Source organism: Phoca vitulina, unplaced genomic scaffold, assembly GCF_004348235.1.
Source record: "Phoca vitulina isolate PV1807 unplaced genomic scaffold, GSC_HSeal_1.0 scaffold83, whole genome shotgun sequence".
Lineage (NCBI taxonomy): Eukaryota > Metazoa > Chordata > Mammalia > Carnivora > Phocidae > Phoca > Phoca vitulina.
Window position 1 is genome coordinate 1,114,070 of NW_022589786.1, and position 13,132 is coordinate 1,127,201.

Genomic DNA, 13,132 nt, shown 5'->3' on the forward strand with positions numbered 1-13,132 from the left:
TATGGAGCACATTTTTCCAGTTAGATGTTAGTCGCCTGGGATGTGTATACACTATTGTGCAGAGGAAAGATGCTAACATCATTAATTGGGATGAACAGATACCACACTACCCACTATGTGAAGCTGCAGTCTTAGCTGATGGATGTTGCTATTGGGTAGTCACCCCAAATGTGCTTTATAAAGCGTGGAGGGGTTAGAATGCATTCACTTCACCATATGCCAATTAACAGGCTGCAGTCTTGAATAAGACATGGTCTATTAATGTAGCCCCCTGCCTTTGCTCTCAATAAAATGAACGACCCTCTTCCAGACACCTAACATGTATAAACTCATGAGGCAACTGCATTACTACACAGATTTTGGGAAAGAGGGTGTCACTGTTGCCTGTCAAAAGCAAGGAGAAATTCTTTTTTTTTTTTTTTTTTTTTTAAAGGTTTTATTTATTTGACAGACAGAGAGAGCAAGAGAGGGAACACAAGCAGGGGGAGTGGGAGAGAGAGAAGCAGGCTTCCCGCCGAGCAGGGAGCCGGACGCGGGGCTGGATTCCAGGACCGCGGAATCATGACCTGAGCGGAAGGCAGACGCTTAACGACTGAGCCACCCAGGTGCCCCAAGGAGAAATTCTTTTATGATATGCCATAGTCTACAATTCTATGAAGACTGCTAACTAGCCAGATTTAGAGGAAAGTTTGTTAAAGCATCACTTGTAGGAAACAAATGCATTTTTGCAACTTGGTCTCCCAAAGTCTACCATCCAGAAAAATCAACATATCAGTGGCTATTTCCATTTACTGTTTTTGTTGTTTGATAGAACTTATGGAAAAGTATAGTCTTTACTAGTTTTGTATCATGCACTCACTTTACATAAACTTCACTATATCCTGAAACTTCATAAATGTTTCATGGCTATGTAAAGCTCTACTATATAAATGTACTATGATAAATTCCTTAGTAGATACTCTGGTAAATACTGCAGTGAATGTTTGCTTGTAGGATTGTTCACATCTCCTTATAAGAATTATCCTAAGAATATTCTAGAAATGAATTATTGGTACAAAGGGTATGAGCACTTTTAATACTCATTTTTGTACTAGCTTATAGGCTTCTGTCCCCTGCCCCTAACTCCAAAGTAGGAGATGCTTATCTTGCCTCATTCTTGCTTTGCGTATATGCCTGCATAGATGAGAGATGGTGTCCTTCATTAGAAAGACTCTTAAACCACATGGGGCGCCTGGGTGGCTCATTCTTTAAGCGCCTGCCTTCGGCTCAGGTCATGATCCCAGGGTCCTGGGATTGAGCCGTGCATTGGGCTCCGTGCTCCATGGGGGCCTGCTTCTCCCTCTCCCACTCGCCCTGCCTGTGTTCCCTCTCGCTGTGTCTCTCTCTGTTAAATAAATAAATAAAATCTTTAAAAAAAAAAAAAAAAGACTCTTAAACCACAGTCTCTTCAACAAATGGTGTTGGGAAAATTGGACAGCCACATGCAGAAGAATGAAATTGGACCATTTCCTTATACCACACACAAAAATAGACTCAAAATGGATGAAAGACCTAAATGTGAGACAGGAATCCATCAAAATCCTAGAGAACACAGGCAGCAACCTCTTCGACCTCAGCCGCAGCAATTTCTTCCTAGAAACATCGCCAAAGGCAAGGGAAGCAAGGGCAAAAAAGAACTATTGGGACTTCATCAAGATAAAAAGTTTTGCACAGCAAAGGAAACAGTTAACAAAACCAAAAAGACAACCGACAGAATGGGAGAAGATATTTGCAAATGACATATCAGATAAAGGGCTAGTATCCAAAATCTATAAAGAATTATCAAACTCAACACCCAAAGAACACATAATCCAATCAAGAAATGGGCAGAAGACATGTATAGACATTTTTCCAAAGACATCCAAATGGCCAACAGACACATGAAAAAGTGCTCAACATCACTTGGCATCAGGGAAATCCAAATCAAAACCTCAGTGAGGTACCACCTCACACCAGTCAGAATGGCTAAAATTAACAAGTCAGGAAACGACAGATGTTGGCGAGGATGTGGAGAAAGGGGAACCCTCCTACACTGTTGGTGGGAATGCAAGCTGGTGCAGCTACTCTGGAAAACAGTATGGAGGTTCCTCAAAAAGTTGAAAATAGAGCTACCATACGACCCAGCAATTGCACTACTGGGTATTTACCCCAAAGATACAAATGTAGTGATCTGAAGGGGTACGTGCACCCCAATGTTTATAGCAGCAATGTCCACAATAGCCAAACTATGGAAAGAGCCAAGATGTCCATCAACAGATGAACGGATAAAGAAGATGTGGTGTATATATACAACAGAATGTTATGCAGCCATCAAAAAAATGAAATCTTGCCATTTGCAACAACGTGGTTGGAACTAGAGGGTATTATGCTAAGCGAAATAAGTCAATCAGAGAAAGACAAGTATCATATGATCTCACTGATATGAGGAATTCTTAATCTCAGGAAACAAAGTGAGGGTTGCTGGAGTGGTGGGGGGTGGGAGGGATGGGGTGGCTGAGTGATAGACATTGGGGAGGGTATGTGCTATGGTGAGCGCTGTGAATTGTGTAAGACTGATGAATCACAGACCTGTACCTCTGAAACAAATAATACATTATATGTTAAAAAAAAAAAAAAGTAGGAAGGGAAAAATGAAGGGAGGGAAATCGGAGGGGGAGAACCTTGAGAGATTATGGACTCTGAGAAACAAACTGAGGGTTTTAGAGGGGAGGGGTGTGGGGGGATGGGTTAGCCCAGTGATGGGTATTAAGGAGGGCATGTATTGCATGGAGCACTGGGTGTTATACACAAACAATGAATCATGGAACACTACATAAAAAAAAAGATAAATTTTTTAAAAAATTGATTTACTTAAAACAAAAAATATAAATAAATAAAGACTCTTAAACCACGGACACTTCTTCTTCAGAAGTGGTATCCACTGAATTCTGCAGAGTTCATTGGGCACTTTGCCTATTTATTGCCTCCAGTAACTTCTAGGACCTTAACATTTTTTTTCCTAGCCCCACTCTTCCTGTTCCAGGTGGCCATCCTGACACCCACCCCCAGCCACCTCTGATTTACCCCAGGCCCCTTCTCTGCTTCCTACACTTGAACAAAGTACCATTATGTCGAAGATGAACCTCCTATGAAGCTGCTAACAGAACTTGATTCATAAATGGAAGAGGTCAGAAGGTTAGAGGTTTCAATTAAGAGGATTTTCTGTTCCTAGCATGGTGGCCTACAAAACGAGAGGGAACCCTAGCTGTAATGATGGGACTTTTGCAACTAGAAACTTTTAAGTCTAAAACATCTCCATGTCAGCTTAAACTTGTTTTGTCTCCAGCAAGCTGATATCAAAGTCCCACATGTCTAATTTTTAAAGATTAGTGGCCCCGCAATCACAAACATTTGCCATGAAACTAGATGAGCTTGGGCGGGTCACTTGTTTCTTCCAGGCTTCTGTTTACTCAACTATAAGATAGAGTTGAACTAATCACTAGATGATTAAGGACCCTTTGAGATCTAGAAACCTATACCCCTGGTTGGGGAGCATGGATTTGTTCTAAACCAATAACTCCCCTCTTCCAAAAAGAATTTGTTGGGTCTTGGAGTATGAAAGCAAGACAAGACATTTAAAATGAAGACTCATCACTTAAAGTGGTAAATAGAGGAGAAAGACAGAACTAGACCTCACAAGCAAACACTACCCAAGCACCACATATTAAGTAGCTCTGTCAATCCCTCTTGATACCTCCCCAGGATCATTTAATCTCAGACAGTACTGCATTGCTGATTAGTTTCCTATTGGCACTGTGACAAATTACCACACACTTGATGACAAGACACAAATTTATTCTTTTATAGTTCTGCAAGTTAGAAGTCCTGAGTCTTTTGGGGCTAAAAAAAAAAAAAAAAATCAAGGTGCTGGCAGGGCTGGTTCCTTCTAGAGATCCCAAGGGAGAGTTCTTCAGCTCTTCCAGCTTCTGGCTGTTTTCATTCCTTGGCTTGTGACCATATCACTCCAGTCTCTACATCTATGGTCACATTGCCTTCTCTTCTAGTCTAACCTCTTCGTGCCTCCCTCTAATAAGGGCAGTTGTGATTGCATTTAGGGCCTACCCAGATAATCCAGGATAATCTCCCCGCCTCAAAATTCTTAATTTATCACACCTACAAAGTCACTTTTTTAAATTACTTTTTTCTTTTTTTAATTTAATTTTATTATGTTAGTCACCATAGAGTACATCATTAGTTTTTGATGTAGTGTTCCCTGATTCATTGTTTGCGTATAACAGCCAGTGTACAAAGTCACTTGCTATCCAAGGTAACATTCACAGGTTCTGCAAATTAAGACCTGGTATCTTTGGAGCCATTATCTAACCTAACACCCGGATCTTATGATATACAGGAAAAGCAAATACTTCCATGGAAATCCAAAGTGACAAGCACAATTTACTAATGCCTAAGGAATGAGATCAACTCCCAGTTTTAGAAAGAATTAGAACTTGGTGATGCAGCCCCGGGGTACTCTAATTGTATTCAGACAGTTTATAATTCTATTTACTTCTCATGTGGCATTTGAGTTTTTTTCCCCTATTCATATTTTTTAAAAAATAACCTTGAGAATTCACATATACTTCACCCATTTAAAGTATACAGTTCAGTGGGGTTTTTTGTGTATTCACAGATTTGTGCAACTATCACCATTTTTAGGATTTTTAAAGATTTTAGAGAGAATGAACATGAATGGGAGCGAGACTTTGGAGCAGACTCTGCTCAGCAAGGAGACTGATGCGGGGCGGGATCTCAGGACCCTGAGATCACGACCTGAGCCAAAACCAAGAGTCGGACGCTTAACCGACTACACCACCCAGGCACCACTAGAACATTTTTAATCACCTCTAAAAGAAACCCTGAACCGTTGAGCTATTACCCTCCACCCCTTACCTCCACCTTCAGCCCTATAAAACCACTAGTCCACTTTCTGTCTCTACAGACTTCTGTTCTGGACTTTGATATGAATGGAATCCTATAGTATGTGGTCTTTGGGGATTGAGCTCTTTCACTTTGATAGTATTTAAGTTTCATCCATGTTGTAGCATATACATTCTTTCCTATGGTCAGATAATATTCCATTGTATGGACATACTGCATTTTTTAAAAAATTTTTTTAAAGATTTTATTTATTTATTTGACATAGCGAGAGACAGCACAAGCAGGAAGAGCAGCAGAGGGAGAAGCAGGCTCCCTGCTGAGCAAGGAGCCCAATGAGGGACTCGATACCAGGACCCTGGGATTATGACCCGAGCCGAAGGCAGACGCTTAACCGACTGAGCCACCCAGGCATCCCTGGACATACTGCATTTTGTTCATCCATCATCCATTGATGAAACTTTGGATGACTTCTACCTTTAGTTTTGAATCATGCTGTCCCTCTACTTTTTCTCTCCTTTTCTTTTGCTCAATATTTTCTCCAAATCTCTTCCTCATTTCTCTCCCTTTATTGTCCATAGCTAAACTTTCTTCATAGTAATATTGTCCTAGAGCAGTTGGTCTAAATATGAATGGTATTTCTTTCAACATTTATTTCTTTTAAAATTTTGTTTCTCATAGTCTGATTAGTCCTTCACTCTCCAAATTCTTGAACATTAGCTTTTTTCTATTATATTCTTATTTCTATTCTAGGACCCAGAAGGATAAATTTCTGAACATTTTTAACTGTATTATATCCATGGTGGTTTTGAACCTTCTGTGAGATGAAAGGTCTGAATTGCTTTATCCTGCACAACAGGAAATAATACATTAAGTTCCTTTAAAGTCTTTGAATAACCAAGAATCTAAGCCCTGCTTGATAACCAGATTATAAAAAAGATCAGGATGGTAAACCAGAAGAATCAACTACGTACTTTTAATTGTCAAGGAGCAATAAGCATTTCACAGGGATTTATTTCAAAAAGTGGGGGGAAAATGCCCTTTGGAAAATAAAGGTGCTTTGGAGACTGAGAACTATATATGGTCAGTCGCTTATTCATAAAAAAAAAAAGATCAGTTTTGACTGATGGATGAGTAGAAGATATTCTCTACTTGAAAGAAGAGGGGGTGTTTGAACCCTAAGTGTAGGATGTGAGCAAGATGGTTAAATGTGGGGGCAAGTATAATTTGAGAGTTAAGATTCACCCAGGATCTTCTCTACAGGTTATTGCCTCTTAACCCACCACGTGGTGTTAGTGACAAGTCGACTTGCAGCTCCATTCTGTGTATCTGTAATCTGCTCAATTGTTGTGGTACCAAAACTAACGTAACTATGGCAGCTGCATAGGTGAGCAAGTCTCAAGAAGTAGACATTTGCTTTCTTGTCTGTTTTTTATGAGATCACCATCTACTGGAGTAATTTTTCCAAGTTGCTTTCTTGTAGGTATTTCACGAAGAATTGGACACTTGGAGTGCTTTTTTTTTTTTTAAGATTTTATTTATTTGACAGAGACACAGAGAGAGAGGGAACACAAGCAGGGGGAGCGGGAGAGGGAGAAGCAGGCTTCCCGCTGAGCAGGGAGCCCGATGCGGGGCTCGATCCCAGGACCCTGGGATCATGACCTGAGCCGAAGGCAGACGCTTAACAAGTGAGCCACCCAGGCACCCCTGAAGTGCTTCTGATTTACAACTTGGTCTCTTTGAAGGCTTACATGTAAATATCTTAATTCAAAGTTAGCGCGCGCACACACACACACAAACAAAACCGAAAAAACTTGGCTCAAAACAGCTTGCAAGGGGTTGAGAAACTGAAACAGTACGAAGCTACAATATAAAGCCAATGAAAAACATGGCAATTGTGCCATCAAGAATTATCTTATCCCAACTTGAGATTCTGAGTCCATGTAGTTTAAACTAAGCAAGACAAGCATGTAGGCACTTTGGGCAGGTTAATACGGGTTCATTTATTCTAACTAACCTATGTAGCACCTGCTGTATATTAGGAAAACAAGGTCCCTGCTCACAAGGAGCTTAATCTCTAGTGGATAGAGACAAGTATCAACTAGTGATAAATGCTAGACAGAATTAAAGAGATGTACTATCAAGTAACGAGAAGGATGTCGTAGACTAGGTAGCCATAGATGGCATCTCTGGATTGTGTTAAGCAGTGCTGTCCAATAAAGCCTTCTGTAAGATGGAAGTGTTCTCTATCTACACTATCCTATATGGTAGCATTAGCTACATAGGGAGCCTGAGCACTTGAAATGTGGCCAAGGCACTGAATTTGATTTGTTTTTAATTTAAATCTAAGTAGTCACACGTGGCTAGTGGCTATCATTAGACAATGAAGACATGAAGTCAAAATATGGAGATCTTCCATTTAACCACGACATTAAATATATTTCAGCTACCCCACGGGCCAATAAAGGAATAAAGGACCCACAAATAAAACTAAAGACACTTGTATAGGAGAGATCAACCATCTTGGAAAACAAAATGAGTAAAGAATTGGCAGTTAACATAGTAGAACAAAGCTGAAGCCTAAGTCCTGGAATCAGGAAAGCCAGCAAGAAGCTAGCCGATCCTGCTGCAGAACTCCCATCAGCTCAGAAATAAGACGCACCTGGTCCTCGGAGCTGGGAGAGACTGAAAACACAAAATAGCTGGGAGTCTTTAAAATACACACTAGAGCCCACCGATATGCCTCCCTCCACAAAGTGACTACCCAAAAGAAGACCAAAGTGAAAATTTACCCCTGAGATTAAACTAAAGAGGGCTTGACCTCAGGGACAGCAGATAAAGGCAAAGAGTAAATTCAGTAGAGCTGGAATGAAGCTCAGGAAACCACTCAAAAAGAAAGAATAGTTGAGCAAAGACCATTAGAATATCAGTTCAGAAGTCTAATACCCAATTAGATGTTTCAAAACAAAGAGAAACGACAGCCACAGTGAGAAGTTATGAAGTAATTTTACCAAACATTCCACAAACCAAAACTATGCATTTCCAGACCAAAAAGAACACAAATGTCCAGAACAATGACATGTTACCATTAAAGAAACAACCATTTAAAAACCTTCCTCAGAAGCACCACTCTGACAGAGTCACTATCAAATTTTATCAAACACTACAGGAACAAAAAAATTTCAACCTTAAAAGTACTCCAGAGTTGGTTTCTTCTGAGACCTCCGTCGTTAGCTTGCAGATGGCTACCTCCCGCTATGTCCTCAGGTGGTCTCTCCTCTGGGCACCCTTGCTATCTCTCTGGCCCCATCCCCTCTCCTAGGACCCACCCCAACAGCCTCATTTTAACTTAATTACCTCTGTAAAGGCCCCGGCTCCATATTTACTTTCAGAAGTACTGGGAGTTAGGGCTTGAACAAATAACCTTGGAAATGGGAAGAGGAAACTCACCCCGTAACAACATTCATGGGGGGGGCAATCTAAGAATAAAAAGGACTTTATTCAGATTGATGAAGGACATTGACAAAAAACATACAGCAAATGGCAAAACATTTAAAAGACTTTGGTCAGACAATAAACTGGTGGTTGCCAGAGGCGAGGGGTGGTGGAGGGATGGAAGGAATAGGAGGGAGAGTAAGAGGTACAAACTTGAGTTATAAAATAAATAAGTCACAAGGATGTAATGTATAGCATAGGGAATACAGTCAATAATATTGTAATAATTTTCTATGGTGATAGATGGTAACTAGACCTATCGTAGTGATCATTTCACAATGTGTAAGAAAATTGAATCACCATTTTGTACACCTGAAAGTAATATAATATTGTATGTCAATTATAACTCCATTTTTTTAAAGCCTTTGCTTTAAAGTCAAGGGATCCAAAGAGCAATAGCTAACTTTTAACACCACAATCACATGCCGTGAGTCAGCTATTTTATAGAATTCTGATCCAGTTAACTAAAGACTTAAGATCAGGCTTTGGCAACAGACAGACCTAAGTTTCAATCCCAGGTGCTTCATTAGCTGCATGACCTCGAGAAGGATACTTAACCTCTGAGACTCAGTTTCCCCACTTTTAAAATGGATATAAAATATAGGTAACTGTCTACAAGTTGTGAGGATTAAATACCAATGCAGGAGACTCTCAGGTACTAGCTGTTATTCTGCTTTGTCAGGGTGCTGCTGTATATTTCAAAGACCATGCCTTGGACTTAGTTTGGAGAAGTGGAAGAATTCTGCTTCCACCACCACCACCACCTAGGATCTCAGGAAAATTACTCAATTTTGGAATTCCAGTGTCATTTTTTAAATGTTGCTGAAATGAAATTAAGCAAAAGGCTAAGCCAAAGAGCAGAGAAAAGACGAGATGGCTTTTGTCAATTGTTCTTTGGCTTTCACCAGTGTGGTTCAAAATAGAATCAAAAGAATTTGTAAGCTGGGCAGTCCAGTAAAAGCAGGCTGGCTCTGTGAGCCACTAAGCCCTATATTTTGTGCCATCTACGTGAAAGCAGTCAAGTGTATCAGGAAACCCGCTGCTGCAACTAAAGTGAGTGATTAACCATTACATTCTTCCAACACATTTCATTTGGCTGTGTGACTCATTGGCTCACTTTTACTGGTGAAAACCACATCTGCACCCCATCAGGTGAACAAAAGCCTGAGTGAACCCAAGACTGTGTCTCTATGTGACAGAGGCCCATGCACCGAAGTATAGGGTCGCTGCATTTTGTAGCAGAAACTGTTGCTGTGGACACACAGCTGTCCTGAGGTAGAGCGCACGTTCTGTCCAGGTGAAATAACTGATAAGTTATTATAGGAAAGAGCTGTTAGAAGAACTACTCTCAGGGGCGCCTGGGTGGCTCAGTCGTTAAGTGTCTGCCTTCGGCTCAGGTCATGATCCCAGAGTCCTGGGATCGAGCCCCACATCGGGCTCCCCGCTCGGCGGAGACCCTGCTTCTCCCTCTGCTGCTTGTGTTCTCTCTCTCTCTGTCAAATAAATAAATAAATAAAATCTTAAAAAAAAAGAACTACTCTTAATTTTAAACTCATAGTCACTTGTTTTGATAAATGTTCTCCATATAACATATTATTACTTTAATAATGTCTAGACCTCTAGATTAAGTGTTCCAGAACACATACAAAGTATCAAGATGATTGACTTGATTTATCAAGGACAAGTATCTACTTTGTCTCTTATCAGTAGCCTCATTGGTCCCAAATTTTTACGACAAATTTAGAAAGAAAGGAAGAAAAGTAGTAAATGTTGCCTGGTCCATGATAGTACAGAATCTTGTTCGCTAATTTTAAGTGAGAACTCAGTTTGTACCCTTTTAAAAAGTATTAGATCCCAGATGTGATAACTCTTTGACAAGTAGGCTGGAGGCTCAGAGAACTCAGTCATGTCACAGCATGATTAACAATTTTATTTTCCCACAGAGGTAAACTTCAATAAGTCAACCATCTATTTATGATAAAAAAGGAAATTATAATAATATTGAAACCATATGCAACTCTTATTCAAAATTAAGAAATTGAGTATTGCGTTGTTTCTCTCAGCCTCAAAATTCTTCTGAGAAATAATTAACAGTTATTAAACAGTTGGTTATTATGACTGGTGGGAGAAAAAGTGGGCCTCTGTTTCTTTCCTCAAATCTCTCAAGAAAACACTACAATTAGTGAAGTGTATAGAGGAATATCAGTCACAGGTATGAGTGATACTGTTCGTAGGGTATTTACGGCACAAAGCAATAACAAAATATTCAGTTCTCAGGATATGAAAGATCATTTTGTGAAAATGATTTGACAAAACACAATCCTAAACTTGGTAAATTATTCTCAAAATGTTTAAGAAGTAAACAAAGCAATGAAGCCCATGTGACAACACAAGCCTATTTTTATGCAGGAAAGCCTCTATTGAGCAATATTCTTATTACAGACAAAGGCCTTTGTCTTGAGTCTAGGATGAGATAGTTGGTCACTTGAAGTCATGTTTATTTATATTTTATAGGGATGGGAGAGTGGTAGTTGTCTCCTCAAGTCTTACTTTTCCTTTGGTAGCTCTGTTTGAGTTACTAAAATTTCCTGTTATTTTATGTAGAATGCACCATAGGCTACCAGTAAACAAAACTCTGTATCATTGTCTGAAATTCTAAAACAGAAATGGGGACCCACGGGGCAGAAATACTGTTTTGTATCACATCAAAAGCAATAAGCTAAATTTTACAAAGGACTAAAACATCCCTTGCACTGAGAAAACAAAGAAGGACAAGAATGACTTGTTTAAACATGCAAGTTGATACTGAGTGATGTCCCAGCCTTCACAGATCATGGATGTAACCCTTGAGAAAGAAACTGAAATCTGTTCACAGAGGAACTAGATCCTGCTTTTGTAAGGGACAATTCAGGCTATGGTGCATTTTTAGTAAATTAACAGATGTTTCTGATATATTTGTAACTCAGAAGGATTCATCATGCTCATTGTGTTTGACAAGCACAAAATTAAGCAAGTTAAATCAGTCCCAAGGAAAGAAAAATGCTGTGTAGACAATCCATCAAATGACCAAAATCTAGAGTAATCTCTTCAGGGGGCAAGAGCTTATACTACTTGAAGGTACTTGTGCTCAGAAAGGATTTCACTTGGAAGAACCCCAGGTATAAGATTTTCTACAAAATTGTGAACAGTTTCAATCCCATACCTCATAAAATAGGGTGGCTTAATACTTGATGCATAAATTTGCATCAGATTCATAGTATCGACTAATTAGGAGACAACAATAATTAAACATTGAGATGTGCTATGTGATTCATGCTCTGGCTTGCTATGGGCTCACAAAAAGTTAGTCCTCTGCTCCTAAGGGGATGCAGAATGTCTTGGATTCTGGAGACAAACTTCATGTAAGTTCAAACTCACATTCCACCTTTAATTGGCTGAGTGATTTTGGACAAGTTATTGAACTTCTCCATGTCTTAATTTCCTCATCTGCAAAATGCTGATAATAGCACCTACCTCCATAGAATTGCTTGGATTAAATTAATTAATACGTGCAAAGCTGTATAGCACTGGGAACGGCAAGTCGCACATGGCTAGCCCTCCAAGCAATTTTACACCTACAACTGTTAAGGATTGCTTGGGTCCCAGCAGAAGGGCAATTAAGGTCTAGACGGCACAATAAAAATGAAACACAATTAAGTCCTAAAATCCAAACTTTGGGAAAGAGGGGGGACATAGAAAGAAGGCCTTGAGATAGAGGACTTGGTTTAAAGGAGGGGATGGGACATCCTAAGTGACTGGAAAAGGCAGGACTGAGCCTGGCCTTTAAGGAAGAACCAGCCTGACTGGAGTGGCCAAATAAGGTTGTGAGAACACCCTCACCAGATAAGATATGGCAGGTTGATAAGGCTTAAATTCCATTGCTGAGGAGATCAAACTCTGAGAGGGACCTATTATAGTTTCCTCAGGAATTGTTGTAGAAATAGTATTGGCTTCTAGAAAACAGGACAGAATGTAGGAGGAAAGTCTAGAATCAGACAGCTCAGTTTAAAGGTATTGAGGCCCACCTAGGTGAGGTTCTGGACCAGAGTAATAGGTATGAGTAGAGGAGGAAGGCAACTACTAAGGCAAAACCAAGAAGTGGTTAAGTGATTAGATGGGCAGGCAATGGACAAGGGAGGCAAAAATGGCTCCCGAATTTTGAGGATGGCTCTCCATGGGCTATTATTGTATCTAGGTGAGATAAGGCAGTATTAGGTAGATGATGGTAGGACATATTCTTATAGAATACAAAGGGAGTTTAGGAGCTGACCTTGCCCTATGTATCTGAAGGTTTCTAAAGATTTTATTCTTTATATCATTATTACTTATTTAAGAGAGAGAGTGAGAGAGCCCGAAAGGGAGGAGTGGCAGAGGGAGAAGCAGATTCCTGGCTCAGTGGGGAGCCCGATAAGGGACTTGATCCTGGGACTCCGAGCAGAAGTCAGTCGCTTAACTGACTGAGCCATCTCAGGCACCCTATCTGAAGGTTTCTAAATGCCATTGAGAGTGAGAAAAGAGGGTCAAGACTTCTGGGTGTTGCAAGAGCATCTCCTGTGCACTGGAGTGCTACTCAATATAGGTGTTTGTCCTTAGAACCACCTGAAGGACTCACAGCTCCTGAGTGCTGACACAAGGCAGGACAAGA